General features: G+C 42.5%; 1 protein-coding gene across 1 annotated transcript in view; it reads right to left on the reverse strand.

The window, feature by feature from the left end:
• SPO11 (SPO11 initiator of meiotic double stranded breaks) overlaps nt 1-22,326 on the reverse strand; it is a 1,671,983-nt gene that overhangs the window by 1,102,468 nt on the left and 547,189 nt on the right. The window lies entirely within an intron of this gene.

The following is a 22,326-nucleotide window of genomic DNA, read 5'->3' on the forward strand; positions in this document are numbered from 1 at the left end:
ATTGTAAGGTTGATTAGAAGGATATATGAGGAACTGAAGGCAGAAATTAAAGTGGGTGGGTTCCTCTCTGATAATTTCTGTTTGAGCAGGGGAACCAGGCAGGGGGTGTCTTCTTTCCCTTTTATTATTTCCACTACATTCAGAACCACTGGCAAAGAAAATAAGAGACTCAGAAATTTAAGGATATAATTTGTATGGTAGTCAAGAAAAGCTGGTCCTATTTGCAGATGATATTATTCTATACGTGATAAAAACAAAAAAGGGCATTTCAGTCTTGTGGAACATTTGAGGCAGTTTCATATCTTTCCAGGATAAAAAAAATTAATGAAGCTAAAACAAAGGCAATAGCTGTAAATTATGTATCCACACATGAATTGGTCCAGCAGTATCCATATTTATGGGGACATGATAAAATTAAGTACTTAGCAGTACGGTTTAAAAAGGATTCTGGTGTGACAGCTAAGAATATGTGGGAAGAAACTGAACAAAAGATAATACAAAAACTGAGAAATTGGAGGCTCTGTTATATGGATATTGATAGCAAGATACAAACAGTTAAAATGTTTTTAGACCCATTAGTTTTATACACAGGTCAGGCATATTTTTATCAACCAGAGAGTTGTGGATAGCAATTAATAAAGATTTTATCTGGGAGGGGAAGATCATAAGAATCAAGTGGGATATGCTGATTCTTCCAATTAAACAAGGTGATTTTGAATTATCCAATTTGAATGGGGTATTTCAGAGCTATACAGTTAAGGCTCCTATACATAGCACAACCAGAAATGTATAATTCAAAGTGGAAGTGGACGATGATGAAATAGGGGGGTAGCTCAAGAAACAAGGAGAAAATGGGATTTTGGATGCAGATCCTTAAGGCGAATAACAGTAACCATGCAGTATATTATATTTATAAGTTAGCAGAAAGTATTCTACGAACTAAGCCAACATGGGAATGGAGAAAGGAGACTCTGTTGATAGAGATGACTGCAATTAGGGGTACAGACAATAGGCAACAGGAGGGTTGGAATTTATTGGACAAATGGTAAAGGAACCAAGGTATTGGGAGCAAATAATTAGAGAAGGAAAGGTAACAGAATGGGAAGAGGCCAAGAATTTATTTGGACTGCAGGATAGAGATAGCCTTCCCCTGTCAAGGACTGATATCAGAGTACAAACAAAGAGAAAGAAATAGGAGGATCCTAAACAAAAGACCAGCACTGCTAGAGTTTTTAGTAGAATCTAGAAAAGAAGTTGCTGTTAAAGGAATAATTAGTAGAGCATACAAAATATTGCATGATAACTATAATAATCAATCAGAGAAGGTTAGAAAGGCTTGAGAAGAGAGATTAGATAAGAAATTCACAAAGAAACAATGAGGGCAATATATGTATGTCTCCCAAATATGCAACAAAGTCTAGAAGATTCAGGATCTTTGCTTGGAACTGTTTACATTGGTATTTTTATACCCCAAGTAGACTCTAAGAATTTTTCCTTGGGTAGACAAAAAATGTTGGAGGTGCAATGGGGAAAAAAGAGGCAACTGGGAACACATTTTCTGGGAGTGTAATGAGTTGGCAGACTTTAAAGATTCCCTACAGACTGCTCTGTCAGAGATACTGGGTGAGCAAATTGGTGTAACTAATGAAATTATTTTTTTGAGCTATGATACAGAATCAGAATTGTCTAGACATAGTAAGGCCTTGCTGAGTCTAATTATGGTGGCTGCCAAAAAGCAATTATTGTAAAATGGAAATCAGATGGAAATCAAAATCTAAATTGACTTTACTAAAAGTGGTGAAAATAATAACAGAGATAAAACAACTGGAAGTGGGATCTTTAGAAAAGGATAGGAGCAAATTGCAAAGGAAAAAATTAGAATTGTTGGAACAATACAAGCACAGGAGGAACAATGTTTAAACGAAGGCAGGATTTAAATGAACTATGTAATGTTTGACTCACAATGACTGGATAGATTATAAGTGCTGTATAATGCTTGCAACTACAATTATGTCACCAAGGTTTGTGATATATAATGTTTGCAACTAAAATTATGTCAATATGAGTTGTTTTCATTCATATAAATGTATGATTGTCTATGTCATACGTGATAATTTAATAAAGATGTTTCTTGTTTAGAAAAAACTGTCACCACATCTAATCCTAGTACATTTAGACATTATTCCAAACTAAACCATCAACTACTTAGCAACACCTTGGTAAATTTCAAGTTCCACCAAAGTGCATGAACAGCTATTAGATATGTCTTCAAGTTTAGTAATAAAAAATAGACTGTGACACAAAGGTGTATAAGAAAACAAATGATCCAGTCTCTTACACTCTCTCACGAAGGCATCCATTTTATAAGACAGTTTAGAGAAAACTTAAATTAAAAATGTATTGAATGACAGCAATTTTATTTGAATATCCTGATTAGGCTAGGAATCTATATCTTATTTATTTTTATTTATTTATTGACATTTGTTAACCAAGTTTGTCCAACTGGGCTTGTGGTCCATTTTCAGTGGAGACCCGAGGAGAAAAGCTCCAGTAATACATTTTAAAACAAGTATAATTTTAAACAATATTGATATAATAGCAGTTATAGCAAAACGATTCACATATGTTGGGATACATACATAAAGTTAAAGTTGCATTACAAAGAAGCTAAGTAACAATTTTACATTGATTTAGTTCAATAGGTCAACAATGAACATTTTTTGTTTGTATAAAATTGTGCAAATGCATAGTAGACACATTGGAGAGAGAGGTGTAATGAGGTACTAAGTATGGTCCTTTTGAGGGTACATATAGGGAAGGAAGACTAGGTAGGGTCATGGCAAGGGCAGGTTCTGGAATTGAGAAAATAAGCTTTTATTTCATTTTTAAAGTGTGAGGTGTGGGAGATTGAACATAAGTCAAGGGGAAGTTTGTTCCAAGCATGGGCAAGGGAGTGTTTGTAGAGTAATTTGCCTACTGACCTTTTTGGGTGGTAGATATCAAGTAATTGTTGGTTAGAAGTACGGAGGATCCGGGATGGGATGTAGATGGAGACTAAGAAAGATAGAGATGGACAGAAGGAGGGTTTATAAAGAATAGAGTGTAGCATATGAAATTGATAAGGTAGCAGAAACTGGGGAAGTTCAAGCCATTGAAGAGAGTTTAAAGAAATGCAGTGGTGTGAGTTGTATGGGGAGCTAGTAATGAATCTGGCTATTTTATGGTAAGTCTGTTGCAGTTTGTTTAGAGTGGAGGCCTGGATATTGGTAAGAACTGGGGTGGCGTATAAGAGGGAGGGGAGGAGGAGTGCCTGGCCCAGGGTAAATCTAGATTCAGGGGTTAGGAATTTTTTGTTCCGATATAGCAGACCTAGTTTCTGGTTTGTTTTTTTTATACATTGGAGTATGTGTAGGTTGAACTTGAGTTCGTCATCGATAATGACCCCTAGGAGTTTTGTGTGGGTGTCAGGTTGGATATTTGCATTGTTAGAAGATGTAATAAAAAAGGAGGTTTTGTGATGAGAAAGAGAACGGGGAAGGAAAAGTAGGAGTTTGGTCTTTTTAGGATTTAGGATCAATAGGTTGTGAGAGAGCCATTGTTCAGTGGATAATAGGGCCTGTTGGGTCAGGGAGTGTAGTTCAGGAATGTTATTTGAGATGGATATAAGTGTGGAGTCGTCGGCATACTGAATAAGGGAGGATTCTTTGCATGAGGTGTAAAGATCATTGGTGAAGATGTTAAACAAAAGGGGTCCCAAGATGGAGCCTTGGGGAACACCAGTGGAGATGGGAAGGAAAGGTGAGGAGGATGAGAGCCATTTGACAGATTGTTCCCTGCCAGATATAGAATTATTAAACCAGGCAAGTGTGGAAGGGGATAGGTGGAGATTTGTGAGTTTGGATAGTAGTAGAGGATGAGAGACAGTATTGAAGGCTTTGGAGAGATCTAGGAAGAGACAGGAAATGAGTTTATTGTTGTCTAGGGCCTCTGTAATGAAATGAGTGAAGGAGTGGAGGACAGTGGTGGTGCTGTGGTGAGGACGAAATCCATGTTGGGTAGGGGTAAGTAAGTGGTGTGTAAGGAGGTGATTGAGAAGCTGTGAGTGAATACATTTTTCTAATATCTTGGAGAGGAGGGGCAGAATGGCAATGGGTCGGTAGTTTGAGGGGTCAGTGGAGTTTCCGCCTTTATGAAGAGGGATAGTGAAGAAATATTTCCAAAGGATGGGGACAGTTGATTCCAGAATAGATCGATTAATTAGTATAGATACAGGATAGGCAATTGAGTCAGCAGCAAGTTTGAGGAATGTAGGAGATAGATTGTCAGTGGAAGGAGAGCAAGGTTTTAGCTTGAGTAGTAGAGATTTGATGTAAGTAATGGGAACTGGCTCAAAAGAAAACAAAGTTGTGTTAGTGGGATTTGGAGAGGTGGGTGTCGAAGTAGAGTTTGGCTTAGAGGTTACCAGATTTTGGATGGAAGAGATAAAGTGTTTATTCAGGAGGGTAGCCGTTTCCTGAGAGGAAGAGTTAGGGTATGGGGAGGGATTAGAGGGCTTTCCAGGATAGAGGATGTTGTTGAGAGTTGACCAAAATTTTTGAGGATTGGATTTGTTGTTAAGCTGAGCAGAGCTACAGTATAACTTTTTGTCATTAGTTGTATGTTTTTTTGCAAGGTTCCTCAGTTGCCTGTATTTTTGAAGAAAAGGTGGTTGTTTAGTTTTAGTCCAGGTTTTCCAAGCATGATCTCTTTGTTTCATAAGGGACCTAGTCTCTTTGGAGAGCCAGGGAGCATGGTTTGATTTTACTCTGATCTTTCTAGAGGGAGCTAAGGAGTTTAAGAGTATTTATGAAGATGCTATTGAAAGTGCTTACAGCATCGTTTAGGGGGAGGTGTTTTAGAATGGACCAATCTATGTTGTGGAGAATGGAGTTAAATTAGGATGAATTGAAAGTCGATAGTTTTCAACAGTCTTTGATAAGGTGGGGTTTAGGAATATGGGAGTAGTGTCTTAAGATGGTGGTAGGGAGATGATCACTGAGGGAGTCAGGTAAGGTGGTGGGATTGTGGTATTGGTGGGGGGAATTGGTAAGGATCCAGTCTATGATGTAGCTGGAAGAGGAATTTTTATGGAAGCGATTGGGAGATGTTATAAGTTGGTGGAAGCCACGTAGGTGGATACTGAGTTGGGGGGAGTCAGTTGTGAGTTTGGACCAATCAATGTTGACATCACCAAGAATATTAGTGATGCTTATGTACAACATGACTGTAATGAGGAGTTCTTGGGGACTACAGATGCCAGAGTGAGTTGAGAGCATTTATTATTGCCAACATTTCCTTGACATTTATGTGTTTTGGTCTGTCTTGTTTTTTTTTCCCATAGCCCTTGCACTTTTACCCCCAGAAACACAGCTTTCCATGTAAAACCTAATGCATCTGTTGTTACATATTGTGCATGGGATGTTAGAGAGAAGGGGAGAATTGGATTCAGGGATATATGGTTTCTCCACCAAAGTAGTTCCCTCATTACAATATCCAACACTGGAATCTGGAAGGCTAGGGGGTGAAAAAGTTGAGACCATACTGCTTTCAGGAAGCACTGAAACTTTCTTATCTGTAGTCTGGCAAAGAGAATCATGAAAATCAGATTAAATAATTCTCTACCAAGTGAAGAAAACATAGTGAAACCTTCCCTACACTTGACTATGAAATATGGAAAAGGCAAGGAGAGAAGGCTAAATGCGATCCAGATTTTCTGTCTTCTCTGAATAGTTTTTCGGGAATTCCAAGAGGGTTTACTATCATAAGGTTGACCATCAAAACAAAACCCTACCTAAAATATCGAAGCAGAGAGATGAAACAGAATGCCGAGAAGGTCAGAATTTCGCAAACACACTTCCTTCACCTCTCTTGACATCCATAGACTTCAGTGGAACACTGCATACCACGTGATGAAACTATATAGCAGGGGGGCAAGGGTTGTCATAAGGCCGACCACATATGTGTGAATGCACAATGCATTCGCTAAACCAAGACTCACACAAATGAAGGTTCAACAACACTGGTTCAGCCAATCAAATTTTGAAATCCCGTGGTCGTCGAACCATCACTCGGAATTTTGATTGTAACCCTGCCAAGAGGCTTTGCCTCCTGTCTAAGAATATAACTGTTAATGATGTTACTGGGAAAAAAGCCGAAGTATGCCCAATCAGCAGATAAATTCACAAACCTGACTTTATCATTTTCTCTAATTTCACTATCCAACTGATAATTGTTTTATCAGAAAAAGAACTGTTCAGTATAAGAAAGTCCTGGACACTGTGTTTAATGCCAGGCTAGGGCTCGTTTCTTAGCCAAGCATTCTTCCAGACAGTAACATTATAGGTGATCGCTGTAATATAGATGTCTACAGAATCATATTCACAATGTGCCATTTGATCTCCCAGTGCTTCAGCTGGTGATGTCAACTTTCTCAAATTTTCCTTAATACAAGTCATCTGGTAAAAGCAGTTCTTGCAATACACAGCTGCAAGTTTAACCTTATGTGACATCTGACAACAGCCAGCAGAAACATGTGCACTTTGGACAGTTTTCTCTACAGGAATCAGTGTCACTAAGTGCTTCCCCCAAACTCTGTCATCATTGTTAAGAGATGCATTTTGTGAATGACAGTTAGCTACAATAAATGATTTTATCAGCTTATCATCTACCTCCTCTGTATATCTGCTCAGTTTCTGCTTCTGCTTTTTTAACACCTTTATTGAATTATCACTTAAGACATAGGCAAACATCCATTTATCTATAAGAAAACAAACAATGTTAACGTATTCGCAGTTGAAAACATTATGTAGCACACGTTCTTTTGTACAATTATCGACAATCCAACATTACATAAATTTATCATTCCTTCCTTCTCTTAAACCTCACTCCTCCTCCAAAACATCAGTCTGCATGTATTGTTCCCACATTTTCCATTTTTTTCTATGAAACTTGCTCCTACCCTTTTCTAAAGATCTCACTTCCAGTTCTTTTATCTCTTGTTACAGTATTCAATACTGCAAATATAGTTGGTTTAGAATCTGATTTCCATTTTTTAGTAACTGTTTTTCTGGCAGCCACCAGAGTTAAACTTAACAAGGCCTTACTATGTCTAGGAAATTCAGAACCTACATCCCAGTTCAAAGAAAACATTTCCTTAATTCCACCAATTGGCTCACCAATATTTCTGACAGAGTGCTCTGTAGGGAATTTTTAAAGTCTGCCAACTCATTGCACTCCCAAAAAGTACAGTTGTGTAAGTCAAATTTACAATAATAGTAGGTATTAGAATGATCACTACTGCAATAGCTTTAGCTATACGGTTTATATCCTGCCAAAGATATAACAGCCAGCCAACTTTCAAAGCTTTGTGGCATCTTCTACTTGTGCAAACGGTCAAGCAGCTTGAGCTGAGCTGACTAAAAGACAAGTTTGAGAACAAAGCCTTTAAGAGCTTTCCTATCAGGCCAGCACATAAAAGGAAGGCTGAACCCTGAAATGACAATGCTAGGAACAGAAAAAAATAAATGTCCACACCCTGGCATAAAAAAATACATCAAAAAGCAAGGGGAATGGAGAGAAGGACTGGCTGCTGCAGTAGTGATCATTCAGACATCTACTGTTATGGCAAGTTCAACTTACACAGTTGTACCATCTTCATTACATTGATCACTGCTGCATTAGCCTTAGATTTATGGGTAGATTACTTTAGCTAACTACACTTGGGAGATGGAAGGAGAAGAGTCCAGTAGCCCCTGGAGTATGGTCCTAGCAAAGCGTGATCTCGACTTAGAGAAGGAATCAAGCTTACAGTGCTTGGTAAAAGTATATACAGCACACCAAGTAGCAGCTTCTAGAATACTTCTAGAATCTAACCCTTTCCAAAAAGCCATGGATAAGGCCAAGGCCCTGGTAAAGTGGGCCTTGACCATGTCTGTAACAACTATGGCATGGTGAGAGTATCACAAAATGTAATAGTCTTGGACAGCCATTTGGAAAAAGTCTGTTTTTGACACAGGTTGTCCCTTTTTACCTTCACAGGAAATGAATTAGAAGTTATGTACTCACCATAACGTTCCATCTGAGTAGGTAACTTCATTCGGATGCAACCTGTGGGTATCGGATCCGATCTCGGATCCGAGCCGGCAATTCAAAAGCTTAGGCTCCGAGCTCCTAGCTCCTCCCTCTTACCCATAACCCCTTGCCAAGCCCTGACTGACCTCAGATTGAGTTTGCCTCAAAATACTGACCACAGTATACTAAAACAGCATAAATACTCGCTCTATAAAGGTCAGGGGGATGGAGGGATAGTTACATCGAATGAAGTCACCTACTCAGATGGAACGTTATGGTGAGTACATAACTTCTAAATCTGAAGTAGGCAGACTTCATTCGTCTGCAACCTGTGGGACAGAGTCCCTAGCTACCTGAATCTTGGGCGTCATGGAAGGATGTTCGAGCACCGCTGAGCCAAAGGATGCTCTTCCTCTAGAAACAACATCCACCTTGTAATGAGAAATAAAAGTATGAGGCGAGGCCCAAGTAGCTGCAGCAGATATCATCCAACGAAACACGGGACTTAAAGGCGGCTGACGAGAAACTGCCCTAGTAGAATGAGCCGTAACCCTCTGAGGAGCAGGTCTGCCTGAAGTGTCATATGCCTGCAGAATGCAATTAACAATCCATTTAGATAGAGTGACTTTAGACACTGCTTTACCCAGAGCAAATTTAGCAAAGGAGACGAACAGCTGATCTGATTTCCTGTGGCCAGCTGTCCTGTTAATATAAAAACGTAATTGTCTATGAACATCCAATGAATGCAATTTGTATTCTCCTTTGTTTGAATACTTGGGAAAAAAAGACAGGCAAATTGATTGACTGGTTAATATTGGATTCAGAAGAGACCTTCGGAAGAAAAGATGGATTGGTCCTGAGGCACACCCTATCAGGGAAGAAAGAAAGATAAGGCGGTTTGACACATAGAGCCTGAAGCTCAGACACCCTTCTGGCTGAAGTGATAGCTACCAGAAAGGCAGTCTTCCAGGAAAGGTATTTTAAATCAGCAGAAGCTGCAGGCTCGAAGGGAGGAGCAGTAAGGGCCTGCAGGACTAAAGACAAGTCCCAAGGCGGTACAACCTCCTTGACTGGAGGCCTTAACAAAAAAACTCCTTTGAGAAAGGTTTTGCATAATTTCGCTGTCATAAGGGGAGCTGTGTCCTGGCCAATGTGATAATGCGAGATAGCCGCCAATTGTACCTTAATCGTGGAAGAACTGGCCCCTTGATGAAAGAGGTCTGTTAGAAAATCTAGCACCGCAGAGATAGGTGCTGAAAAGGATCCACAGTTCTCTGTCCTGCCCATATAGAGAACCTCTTCCATTTACTCCGATAAACCTGTCTGGTGGAAGGTTTATGAGCAGCCACCAAAATGGCTTTGACCGGTGAAGAGATACCGGGAGTCCTAATTAAGGTTGGAATTGGAGCAGCCAAGCTGTCAACTTCAGGGTCCTTAGATTGGGAACTGGCATTCCCAGAGGGTGAGAGATGAGATCCGAATTGGATCCAGAATCCATGGTGGATTGATTTTGTGAGACCATACGAAGGGGAACCAAGGTTGTCGAGGCCAGAATGGGGCAATGAGAATCATTCTGCTCCCCAAACTGTTGGCTTTCTGCAGAAACCTCTGCATCAGAGGAAGTGGAGGGTAGGCATAAAGGAGACCGGGAGGCCAAGCATGCACCAGAGCATCCTCGGGAACTCCCTGGTGGGGAAGCAGAGCGAAGAAATTGTCGCATTTGGCGTTTGAGGGAGAAGCAAAAGATCGCAACAGGGTTGCCCCAATGGCAAAAATCTTCTTCGCTACTTGAAGATTGAGGGACCACTCGTGTGGAGAAAGGATGGTGCGACTGAGCTTGTCCGCAAGGATGTTGGACTTTCCCGGAATGTGCGTTGCTATCAGAAAGCGTTTGGTGGAAATTGCCCATTCCCAGACTCTCATGGCCTCTCGACAAAGGGGTAAGACCTGGTTCCTCCCTGCTTGTTGATATACCAGACTACGGACATGTTGTCTGTCTGAATCGCAATAGTCCCTGTAGGAAGAACGTGGTGAAGTGCTTGCAACGCTAGGAGCACCGCCCTCATTTCCAGGACATTTATATGCAATGACGTCTCTGTGGGATTCCACGTGCCTTGGACAATCTTTCCCAGAATGCCCCCACCCGGGGCAAGAAGCGTCCATGGTCACTGTGGCTCGGGAAATGCAGCAAAAGGGTCTTCCTGCTAGGGGCTCCGGAGAAAGAAGCCACCACAGAAGGGAGTCCCTGCACGCTCTGCTGACCGCAATCGGAGCGTTTAGAGACGAACAAAGAGGAGACCACTGAACTTGAAGGGTCCATTGAAGAACCCGCATGCGTAAACGGGCATGAATTAGAAGCGGGATAGCTGCCGCCATAGAACCTAGGGCCCTCAGGACCGAAGCTGCAGTTGGAGATGGTTGAAGGATTGCTGTCACATGACACCTCAGGCTGACGATACGGTCTGGGGTGAGGAAGGCTCGCATTGATCTGGTGTCTAGTCTTTCTCCTATGAAATCTATAATTTGAGTTGGATTCAGAAAAGATTTCTCCCAGTTGATCGTGATGCCCAGCCTTGGTGCTAGTTGAAGGAAGTAATCCCTGGCTGAGCACAGAAGATGCCTTGATGATGCCGTCAGGAGCCAGTCGTCCAGGTACGGAAAGACCTGTAATCCCTGGAGCCTCAGGTGGGCCGCTACCACCGCTAACACCTTGGTAAACACCCTGGGGGCTGAGGTGAGACCAAAGGGGAGGACCCTGAACTGATAATGACTGGCTCCCAGCCGGAAGCGAAGAAACCTCCTGGATCGTCTGTCCATCCGAATGTGGTAGTACGCATCCTTGAGGTCTATGGAACACATCCAGTCGTTCTCCCTCAACAGGGGGAGTATAGATTGCAGGGTGACCATCCGAACTTTGCTTGGTTACTGACAGGTTCAACAGGGAAAGGTCTAAAATTGGTCTTAAGTCCCCCGTCTTCTTTGGCACCAAAAAGAACCTGGAGTAAAACCCTAATCCGGCTTGATCTGGGGGGACGCGCTGGATGGCTCTTTTTCCTAGCAGCTGCTCGATTTCGAGAGCTGCCGCCTCCTGGTCGGGTGGAACATCTGGGAGGCTGCGAGATTTGGGAATCTTGATTAGGGGTATTGAATATCCTCTGGATATAAGTCGAAGCACCCAACTGTCTGTTGTTATGGACTCCCAAGAAGTCAGGTGCATCGAAAACCGCCCCCCGACTGCCTCCAGAGACGGACAGCCGGGCAACCCTTCAGGGCTGCTGCGTGGGTCTCTCAGAGAAGGGTTCTCTGGACCCAAAATTGCCAGGAGCCCCCCTGCCTCTGGCATGACGACCTCCCGTCCTCCTCTGCCACGGAAGGACTGGTTATCCGGAGCAGGTTGGGACTGCTGCGACTTCGGAACCACATCTTCTTCTGTCCCTTTTGGTTCTTAGAGAAGGACCTCTGGGGAGCTGAGAAGCGGACTGACGGCAGACAGCGTCTTCCCGTCCTTTTCGCTCTGGACTAATGTCTCGCGAACAGTCTTGCCAAACAAGGCAGAACCATCGAAAGGGGCATTCGCGAAGGTCGCCTTGAAGGGCTCAGCAAAATCACAATGGCGGAGCCAGGCCTGTCGCCTCATGACAAGGCCTGCTCCGCTGGCTCTAGCGGCTCCCTCAGTAGCATGAGACAGCAGCCGCATAGATGTATTGGATACAGATCTGAGAGTGGCCATTCGGGTGGAGTAAACTTGTTTATCCTCACTCGAGATGGACTCGGGGAGATGCAGCGTATTCTTTAATCAGATCTCGCTGCATCCTAATGACATGTGCCATGTAGTTCAGCTCTCAAGGAGAAGGTCGCTGAACTAAAACTCGCTTCCCAATGCGATCCATCGAACGGGACTCCTTGCCCGGAGGATGGACGGAGGGACTCTCCTGGGCCAATTCCCTCTTCGTGGCTGCAGCCATCATCATGGCATCTACTGGGGGACCCTTACTCCAGTGGGTGCGGTCTGATGGAGGAGAAAGAATGCGGTCCGGGCGCTTAGGGATAGGCTCAATGGTGTCCGGATCCTTCCACGCCTGATAGATATAAGATCTACCAGGGGTCAGCAGGAGGGACACCCAAGAGGTAGAAGGGCCGCCTCGAATGCCTCCAAGAACACAGACTCGTCCGAAGAAGCCTTGGGGCAGACCACCCCTGATCCTTAACATCTCCATGATGTCTCCAAATGAGACGTCCTCAGGGGTGACCTAGGGGAGCCTTCCCCTTCATCCAAGTCCGTGTCTTCAGTGACGGACTCAGGGAGTCCATGTGCCTCCTCTTGCACTTGCGCTTCGAGGTACTTCATCGGGGGCTGTCCGAGGAGTACTCTTCAGCAGATGGATGTTCCAAGGGAACCACTTGGGACATCGAGGCGGGCTGTCCCTGGGACCGGCTGGTGGGGGCCTGTCCCAACTGCAATGGAGTGCGGGATGGAGCCGTGGCAGGGACCGGGGTCCGGATGTCCTCGACAGTGCCCTTTCCATAACGTTGAAAGCCGAGGGGAGCCAGCTTCTCTAAGCCCGAGCCGACCCCACCGGATTCGACGTGCGGATCGGAGTTGGAGCGAAACCGCCGGATCCGAGACCAGTGTGCTCCGACCTGGACGGAGCCGAAGACACACCAGCTCCATCGGGTCCGAGGCTCGGCCTCGGCTCCGAGAGGTCGGGTCCGGTACCCGAAGCACTCAAGGGATGGGACGGATCCGAGGTGCGCCGACCTATCGGATCCGATCCACCCCGGATCCAAATCTGCACGGCGCCGATAGCTCCGAACCCGTGGTATGGGTCGGAGAAGGAGCTAAGGGGCGAAAAGGGGTCGAAGCCCCTCCCGGTTGGGGGGGGGCTAGGAGCACTCCCATTTGCATTTGGGCCTGGATGAATTTCCTCATCATCCGGTCCATATCAGCTTCGCTCATAGAAAAGGTCGATCTAGAGGAGGCCACCGAAGCGGACCTAGAGAGCCGTCTCGGTGACCTCCTGGAAGGGCTAGCCTCCTCCTCCTCGGGTCCAGGAGAGAACCGAGGGAGTGGAGCCGAGGAGGAGGAAGCTAGAAGGCACAGGGGAAGCCGGCTTAGATGGAGGAGCCGAACTGGAAGCTTCGGCTCTCCTCTTGTGGTGCTTCTCCCTGTGCCTCTCCTTCTGTCTCTCCCTAGAAGAATCCTTCCCCTCCGGCAACTTTAAGGGAGGTTGAGTCCCAGCCGGAGGGGGAGAACTCACAGCAACAGGTTGCTGACTGGAGGGGGCAGAGGCCGAAGCAGTATCTGGGGGTAAAAGACCGCCAGCACCAACCGACCTCCGTTCCCTTAAAGCCGGGGTTGAACCCTGCACAAATGGTACAACCAGAAGACAGGTGTTCAACCCCAAGCATTGACGAGTGTGGCCATCTGCTGGGGACAGCTTATGGCCACACTCGGTACATTTTGAAAAAACAGCCTTAGGGGCTTCAGACATTACACCTAAGGCCTAAACACACACACACACACAAACAAACTATGAAAACCCGAGAAAAATTAACTAAAGAGGGAGGAAAGCCTTAACCACACACAACTCTAACTATATTAATAACAAAAATAGAGAATTAGAAAAATTTTCCTGTCAGAAAAACTACACTTATCTCAAACCACGCCAGGAGCTCTAGAATTCCGTTGCTTCTTGAAAAGCGGCAAACAAAATCTGAGGTCAGTCAGGGCTTGGCAAGGGGTTATGGGTAAGAGGGAGGAGCTAGGAGCTCGGAGCCTAAGCTTTTGAATTGCCGGCTCGGATCCGAGATCGGATCCGATACCCACAGGTTGCAGACGAATGAAGTCTGCCTACTTCAGATCAATTGATTTGAATATCTCAAAGATTTAGTTCTGTAAAGATAGTACCTGAATTGTCTGTGGAAATCAAAGGTATGGACTATCCATTCTCCTTCATTTTTAGGTTCAGGAAAGAAAAGGAGAGATGGATAGTTTGACTTAAAGTAAACTCGGATACCATTTTAAGCATAAAAGAAGGAACAGATCTCAAAGAAACCCTGTCTCTATGGAAAATGAGATAGGGCTGACTCACCATAAGCGCCTGCAACTCCAATACCCTTTTTTCCAGAGGTCAGAGTAATCAATAAAACTGTTTTCTATATTAAGAACCTCAGGTCAGCCAGACTGGCTGGTTAAAATGGAGCAAGTGTTAGCTTCTCTAACACAAAATTAAGGTCCCAAGGAGGGGTCAGCAGTTTTCTTGGAGGCCACTTATGCAAAACCCCTATTGATAACATTTAGATATGCAACTGCATTGAAAGTGGAGGATCTATGGGCAGATATGCTGAAATGGCCAATAAATGAACCTTGATAGAGGAATAAGAAAGGCTACAGGATAGTAACTCACACAAATATTGTAAAACCAAAGAACAACTAGCCCTGAATGGGGGTGCTGGCTATGTTGCTGGCACCAACTAGAAAACTTTTTCCATTTGTTAATATATGATTTTCCAGTAGCAGGCTTTCTTCCCTTCATTACTACCTGCTGCATGTCCTCAGTAAATAGGTACCTAAATGGTAATAAGACCCTATCATCCAGGCAGTCATTTGAAGATGACTGATTTCAGGGTGTATTAAACATACCTGTTCTTTTGTGAGTAGGTCCAGGCTGTGAGGAAGCTTGTGGTAATCGCCCTTGACCATTTTCAAAAGAAGGGAGAACCACAGTTGCCTTGGCCGAAGGGAGTCACCATAATGATTTTTGGTGATTCCTTTTGAATTTTCAGAAGTACGCTGGATATTAGTGGAAAGGGTGGAGAAGTATGCAGGAACACTCTTGTCAAAGGAAAAGAAAAGACGTCTGTCTTCCAGACCTTTTTGCAAGGAGTCCAGGAGCATGATCTTGCCAGCTGATTGTTCAGAGGGGAGGCAAAGAGATCTACTTGAGAAACTTCCCACATATGGATCAAATCTTAGAAGACCCCCCCAATCTAGTTTCCATTCATGAGGGTCTTCCCTTGTCTTGCTCAGCTTGTCTGCCACACAGTTTTGCTCTGATGAATCCCAAGCTAACATGTCTAATCTGCAAAGATGGTACAATCTGGATCCACCCTGCTTGTTGATGTAATGTACTACATGACTGTGGCATTGTCTGTAACCACTTGAAGAGGTCCCAAGGTCAAAAAACGGTTTAGAGAGTTGATTGCCTTGATCAGGGCAAGCATCTCCTTGCATCTGTCCTTGGTGTCCCACACCCCTGCACTTTTATCCCTTCTGAAACTGCTTCCCAAACAAAGTTAATAGTATCTGTGGTGACTGACTACTTTGGTGCAGGCAGGGAGAAGGAAAGACCTGGATTTAAGGATATCCATTGTCTCCACCAAAATATTTCTCTTCTGACAAAACCCAGCACTGGGATTTAAAAAGATAAAGTGTGTTGATGTTGGGAACAAAGAAATTTTGGATACCACGGTATGTTTCTCATGTGGTATCTTGCCAGGGGTATCGTGAGAATCATAAATGCCATGAGACCTAATATCCTGAGGCATTCCCTTGCAGTGACCAAGTCTGACTGGAAAACCATACAAATAGACCTAAATAAAAATCTATTTTTCTTGTGGAAGAAAAGCTCTTTGAATTGAGATGTCTACTTGACATCCCAAAACACAATCCTGTGTGAAGAAGTCAAGATAGACTTTTGAATGTTCTCTTGGAGTCCCACCTTATGTAAGAGATCTCTGACCCAAAGAACAAAAGTTCCTGACACTTTTGAAAAAGATAAGCAAGTTGTCTAAATATGGAAAATTGCAAATACCTTGTAGTCTGCAATGAGCTATAACTGGACCTAAACACTCTATGAACACACTAAGTCTAACCAGGAGTGCACACAGAATATAATAGACTTCAGAAGAAACACACCATGCAGAGCAGCTGAAAATGCAACCATGACAGGAGTTCAAAATACAAACAAATTTAATAAAAATTAATAAAAAACAGGTTAACAAGTTAAGCTCTTTCTTTTCTTCAATCAGAAACTTCCTCAGAACAATAAAAACTCATCCTAAAACAACATTTATATTCTACCAGTCGTATGACTGATATCTATTTGAATAAATAATTTAATTAACCATTAATTACATACAATACATGCTTAAAAACATAATAATAGACATTGAGTTATTAATTCCTGGCCAGTTTGTAGAATTTAAAATTATTTTCCTTTTTAATTCACATTTGTCCAAGTGGTCCACAGTAATAAATCCCATCAAATCATTCTTAACTTGCTGAATCACCACAAATTTAAAGTCATGCCCAGGGTACTCAGGTATATGCCTATATAATGCATTATTATTTCTACATTTTTTAATATCTACCAGGTGTTCATATACCCTATCTCTGAGTTTTCTCAATGTTTTCCCAACATAAAATGCCGGACATGCACCACAACTTGCCACATACACAACTTGGTGTGAGTCACATGAGAAATGGCCTCTAACTTTATATCTATCACAATTAATAAGCAAACAATCAGTGGTCAATACATAAGGACACTGCTTACACCTCCCACACTTAATCATACCTACTTTACTATTAGCTGGTACTTTATTGCTTTCTAATATTTGCTTCAATGTTTTATCCTTCTTATATACTATTCGAGGGGCACTACCGAATACTTTAATCATTTGACTATCCGTAGCAAAAATAACCCAATTATTCATAAAGATGTTACAAATTGCATAACTATACAAAGAGAAGGTAGAAATAAAAGATTTTCTACTATCCAACCCCCCTACATCACCGACCACTGTCAGTGATTAACCATCTACACTTCTCTCCAACATGTTGTCTCTACCTACCATAAAACAAAAAGAACAAGTCCAAGAAAAGCACGTTGGTGAAGTGTAGAATGGTAAAAGTCCAAAAACGAAAAAAAAGAACAAACCAATCTTCCACAAATGCAAGTAATTTAATGTTGAACAAAGCTTTCAGACAAAACAGTCCTTCATCGGTGTTTTCTTTCATCTCTACCTACCATCTCTTACCCAAGTAACGGGGTATAAAAACCTTGAGATCTTTTTATGTACAACTTCATTTTTAATCTCCACCAAGAAAGGTCTTGGATATCCACTCCTTTCAAACATATCCAATAATACATCACATTCCTTAGAAAATGCTCCAAACTCTGTAATCATCCTGGCTAATCTGACCAGTTTTCCTTTAACAACCGCGTTCTTTTGAAACCTAGAATGCCAGCTAGTATAATGTAAGTATGCATTTGAGAAGGTAGGTTTCCTATATATACTCAACATAAAAAGAAAAAACAGAATCATAATTTTTACTCAACTGAACATCTAAATAACTAATACTATTAATGTCATAAGTAAAAGAAAATCTGAAAAATTATGTAGTACAATTAATGTATTCAATAAACTCTGCCAACCTTTCTTCTGTATTTATCCATAAAATAAATATATTATCCATGTAATGGGTGTAGAAAACCCAGGAATCTTTAAATTCACTATTAAATATAAAATTAGATTCCATTTAGCCATTACCAAATTAACAAAACTAGAGGCACACGCTGCACCCATTGCTACACCCGTTACCTGTTTAAAAAGCTGTCCTTCAAAAAATATATAATTATTAGTCAACACAATTTCCATAAGAATACAAGCTAACTTCACCTGATCCCTAGTAAGTGTCCCTCTATCAAACAAAACCTCCTCGAACCACGCTAGTCCAATCGTGTGGGGAATGACTGAATACAGGTTGATAACATCTATAGAGACCAAAATACACTTCTCATTAAAGGCAATTTGGTTTATCTTAGACAAAAACTGCCTACAAAGCTGAGATAAACTATTGACAGACTTTTTAAGTAATACATCTAAAAACTTTGCCATATAATGTGTCTTAGATTGGGTGGCATCCACAATGGGGCGGAATGGGGATTTGATTAAATCCTTATGGATTTTGGGAATACCAGATATTTCTGGAATAACAGGTTTTCTATTATCCATAAAACATTCATGTTCATCAATCAACCCTTCAATTAACAAATCAAACAACCCATCAATGTTTGAATAAGCTATAGAAATCTCATTATGTGATGCTTCACAATAAACAACATCAAGTAATAAAAGATTAATTTGGTTATAACAGTCTGTACTGTTCATCACTACCAAGCTCCCTCCCTTATCAGGCTTTAATGACCCTCACATTTTTGTCTTTACAAATATCTTTCAATAAACCATATTCCACAGATTTCATGTTATTAAATCTGCAAATAGAAGCCTTATTACTTTGTGAACACACTTGTTGCAGTGGATTGTCCAATGGGTAAGGCAGAGAACTGATAATGTGATACAGAAATACAAAACCTTAAGAAACACCTAAAGTCTGGATGAATAGGGATGCGATGATAACCAACTTTTAAGTCTAGTATTACCAGGAAACTTGAAAGAGGAAGAAGAGGTAAGAGATTGTGAAGTGACATCATTTTAAATTTGGGAACTATCACACACAGGCTTAGGAAAGAAAGATACAAAACTGGTCTCTTTCTTTGGCACTAGGAAAACCCTTGAATAAAAACTCATCCCCACCTGGGAAGACAGCAGTGGTTCTGTCACTCCTTGGGACAGCATGTGATGAACAACAGAAGGAAACAAAAGAGTCTGATATGGAGGATGAAGAATAACCCTATGGAAATGGGGAATTTCCACCGACTGTCATCTATAACCTTGATGAATGATTTTCAGAACCCAATTGTCTGCAACAATCTGTTGCTAAAGAGAAAAATAGAAATTCAGACCTTCTGGAAGAAAAAAAGGTGCCAGGGTGGGAGAGAGTTGCAAGGTCTCTTGAACAGTAATTTACACTTGTTGGACTGTCCTTCACTTGGAGAGGTTCGAGACTTCTTTTTGGAACCCCCATGTCATTTCTTCTTAAACATATGTTGCCACTTGGCCTTCCTGAGAATACTGGAAAATATGAAGGTCTCTCCAAACACCATTATATTGGGCGACTTCAACTACCCAAACATAGACTGGGAGCATTACTCTAGCTCCAACACCCTAGCCCAAAGGTTCCTAGAATTTATAAACTCAAATGCTATGGAACAACTTGTTACCACTCCCACAAGAGGGGAAAACATACTGGACCTAATCATCACCAACATGGGGACACTATGCTCCAGACCAGAAGTGTATCCCTCACTGGTAAGATCAGACCATAAACTAATCTCACTGGATATTCACATCCCGACCCCACCCCTGCCCAGAAAACCACAGTGAAAAACTTCTCTAAAGCAAATTTCACACGCCTCAAAACCGAGGCTAAATCCTTCAAAGCCCCGGCCTGTGGAAAATACGCCCAGACCGCAGAATCCTTTATAAACGCATTCTATGAACACCTTCAGGAATGCATGGATCATGCAATCCCAAATAAAACCAAGACCCAATCCTCCAAAGGCAGACGTCCTGTCTGGTGGACCCCAGCCATAAACAAACTATACAATAGAAGGAGGAAGCTACTACATGATAGAGCAAAATCCCAAAAGGGAAGGCATCTCTGATCAGTATTAGCAAAAACTACGGGCACTCATAAAATCGTCTAAGGCCAGCTTCGAGAAAAATTGCACAGGATACTAAGGATAATCACAAGACTTTCTTTAGTTATGTTAGGAACCTGGGTGGGAATTCCCAGATATGCTCAGAATTAGTCCAAAATGACAAAAATACACCGAGCCCACAGACATTGCCAACATCCTAGCTGACAGGTTCAGTGCAAACTTCTCCCCTCTCCCACCAAAAGGACAAATATCTATCCCAACAGAGTGCTGCCCCTGACATCTCAGATGCTCAGGTAAGAGCCCTCTCCAAAGCAAAAACACAGCATCAATGGGACCAGATGGTGTCCCGGCTGCCCTACATGAACTCCAAGAAGAGCTAAACCCAAACATAAAACTACTGTTCAATCTTAGCCTTACTACAGGATATGTACCCAAAGAGTGGCGTACAGCAACAGTGGTCCCTCTCCACAAAGGTGGTGCCTCAACGGATCCTGGAAACTATCGCCCCATAAGCCTGACTAGCTTGGTCTGCAAAGCTATGGAAAGGATCATCATGGACCTCATAAATAAAGATATTGAGGACCTACAGACACTGGATCCTACCCAGTTTGGCTTTGTTAAGGGCAGATCCTGCCTCTTAAACCTGGTCGATTTCTTTGAAACAGTCACCAAGGCCATTGACGAGGGGAAGGTGGTCCACACAGCCTACCTGGACCTCGCAAAAGCCTTCGATACAATACCCCACTCGGGCATAATAGATAAGCTCACCAGCTTAAATATAAACCCCTATGTCACTAGATGGGTTGCAAACTGGCTCAAGGACAGAACCCACATGGTTAGAATTGCTGGAGCCATGTCAGACTCCAAACCAGTTACAAGTGGCGCTCCACAAGGCTCAGTCCTGGGACCTCTCTTGTTCGGTATATATTTCTCGGTACAGGCCAACACGGAAGGACTGTGGCTGACCAAGTTCGCAGATGACTGCAAACTGGGCGGCATAATCAACTCTCCAGCCGACACAAGCATCCTCCAAAAGGGCCTCATAGAAACAGACAACTGGTGCCAGAGCCATGGCCTCAAGCTAAATGCCAAAAAGTGTATAGTCATCCCCTTTGGCAAAAACAAAGTGCCCACAAATTACCACATAGGTGGTAATCCATTAAGTACAGAAGAAGTCATTAGGGACCTGGGGACCCAAGTTGATAGCAATCTCTCATTTGATAACCACGTGGCCAAAGTGGTTAGAAAAACATTTTATATAGTCCACCTAATCATGAAGGGATTCACATCTAGATCAGGGGAGGTCATCGACTCTTTACTCATCCCTCATCAGGCCCATAATTGAGTACAATGCCCCTTTGGGATGTACCTTACCAGACACCTGCAGCAACTGGAAAGACCCCAAAAGTACCTCACCAAGAGGATCAAAGGGCTCAAACAGATGCCATATGCTGCCCGGTTAAAGAAGCTCCAGCTCTACTCAGTGGCATACCGCCTGCTCAGAGGCGATCTGTGCCTGACGTTTAAAGCCATGTCCAACCCGGAATTAATGGACATGCTGCACCTCAGAAAATCCAAATCCCATCGAGCTACGCTCGAGAGACTTGAACCTCAGCACTGAAATAAATAGGACATGCTGGAGGGACAGATTCATAACCCAGAGGCTCCCTTCACTCTGGAATAAAATCCCAGTCCAGGTTAGGCAGAGTCCCACATTGACTCTCTTCAAGAGGAATCTTGATGAGTGGATGGGAGATCGTAGGTTTACCCCGGCTATCACTTCTGTGTCACTGTTAGACAGAGGCACAGTATACTAACCTCAAAAAAAGGCATAGCAAAATTAATTTAAAATGGGTGGCGAAAGCCAAACACACTCTGGCTAGGCTTATAAATGCCCTAGGGCAGATAGCCTAGTATGAACCTATGATCCTATGTTTATCTGAATTCTGTAGAGATTGCTTATTCTGTTTTTTTTTTTTTTTTTTTTTTTTGCCAAACTGGATGAGGAAATAGAAAGTCCTTTGGACAATTTGGAAAAGGAGGGCTGAAAAATCTTAGCGTTCCCTGGTTCAGCTGGCCCCTTTCATTACACTTTTTTGATCACTTCTACTGCAGAGGGGGCAAACAATAAATCTCTATCCAAGGAATAATTTAAAATTTCATTTTTAATATCATCTGAGAGATTTTGAGAATGCAACCATGCAAACCTCCTCAAAACAGTATCAATGGCTATAGCCCTGGAAGAAGTATCAACAGAGTCATATAAACATTGCAAATAATGAGTAGTGACCTGTAAAATAGAAGAAACTATAGTATTTAAAGTAGATTCCCCCTCCCCAAAAAATGCAGATAAAGTATTCCTCACACTTTTACAATTTGTCAGAACAAACTCTAACATATGAATCTGACAATTCAAAATTCTGAAAATCAGTTGCAGGAGTACACCCTTTTTTCTTATACCTATCAATAATTTCCCATTATTATCAGAATGAGTAGTATTGGAACAAACAAAGTATTTAGCATTAGTGGTATCAACTAAAGCTATAGCTGCTGGGTCATGCTTGGGAATAGTGTATAAAAAAAATTAAAAGAATAAGGAACTTTAAGTATCCTATCTGCCTTTTTAGCGGCAGCTGGTTGACTATCT

This window comes from Protopterus annectens, chromosome 12.part0, assembly GCF_019279795.1.
Source record: "Protopterus annectens isolate FY-2018-M chromosome 12.part0, PAN1.0, whole genome shotgun sequence".
In the NCBI taxonomy this organism is placed as follows: Eukaryota; Metazoa; Chordata; order Ceratodontiformes; family Protopteridae; genus Protopterus; species Protopterus annectens.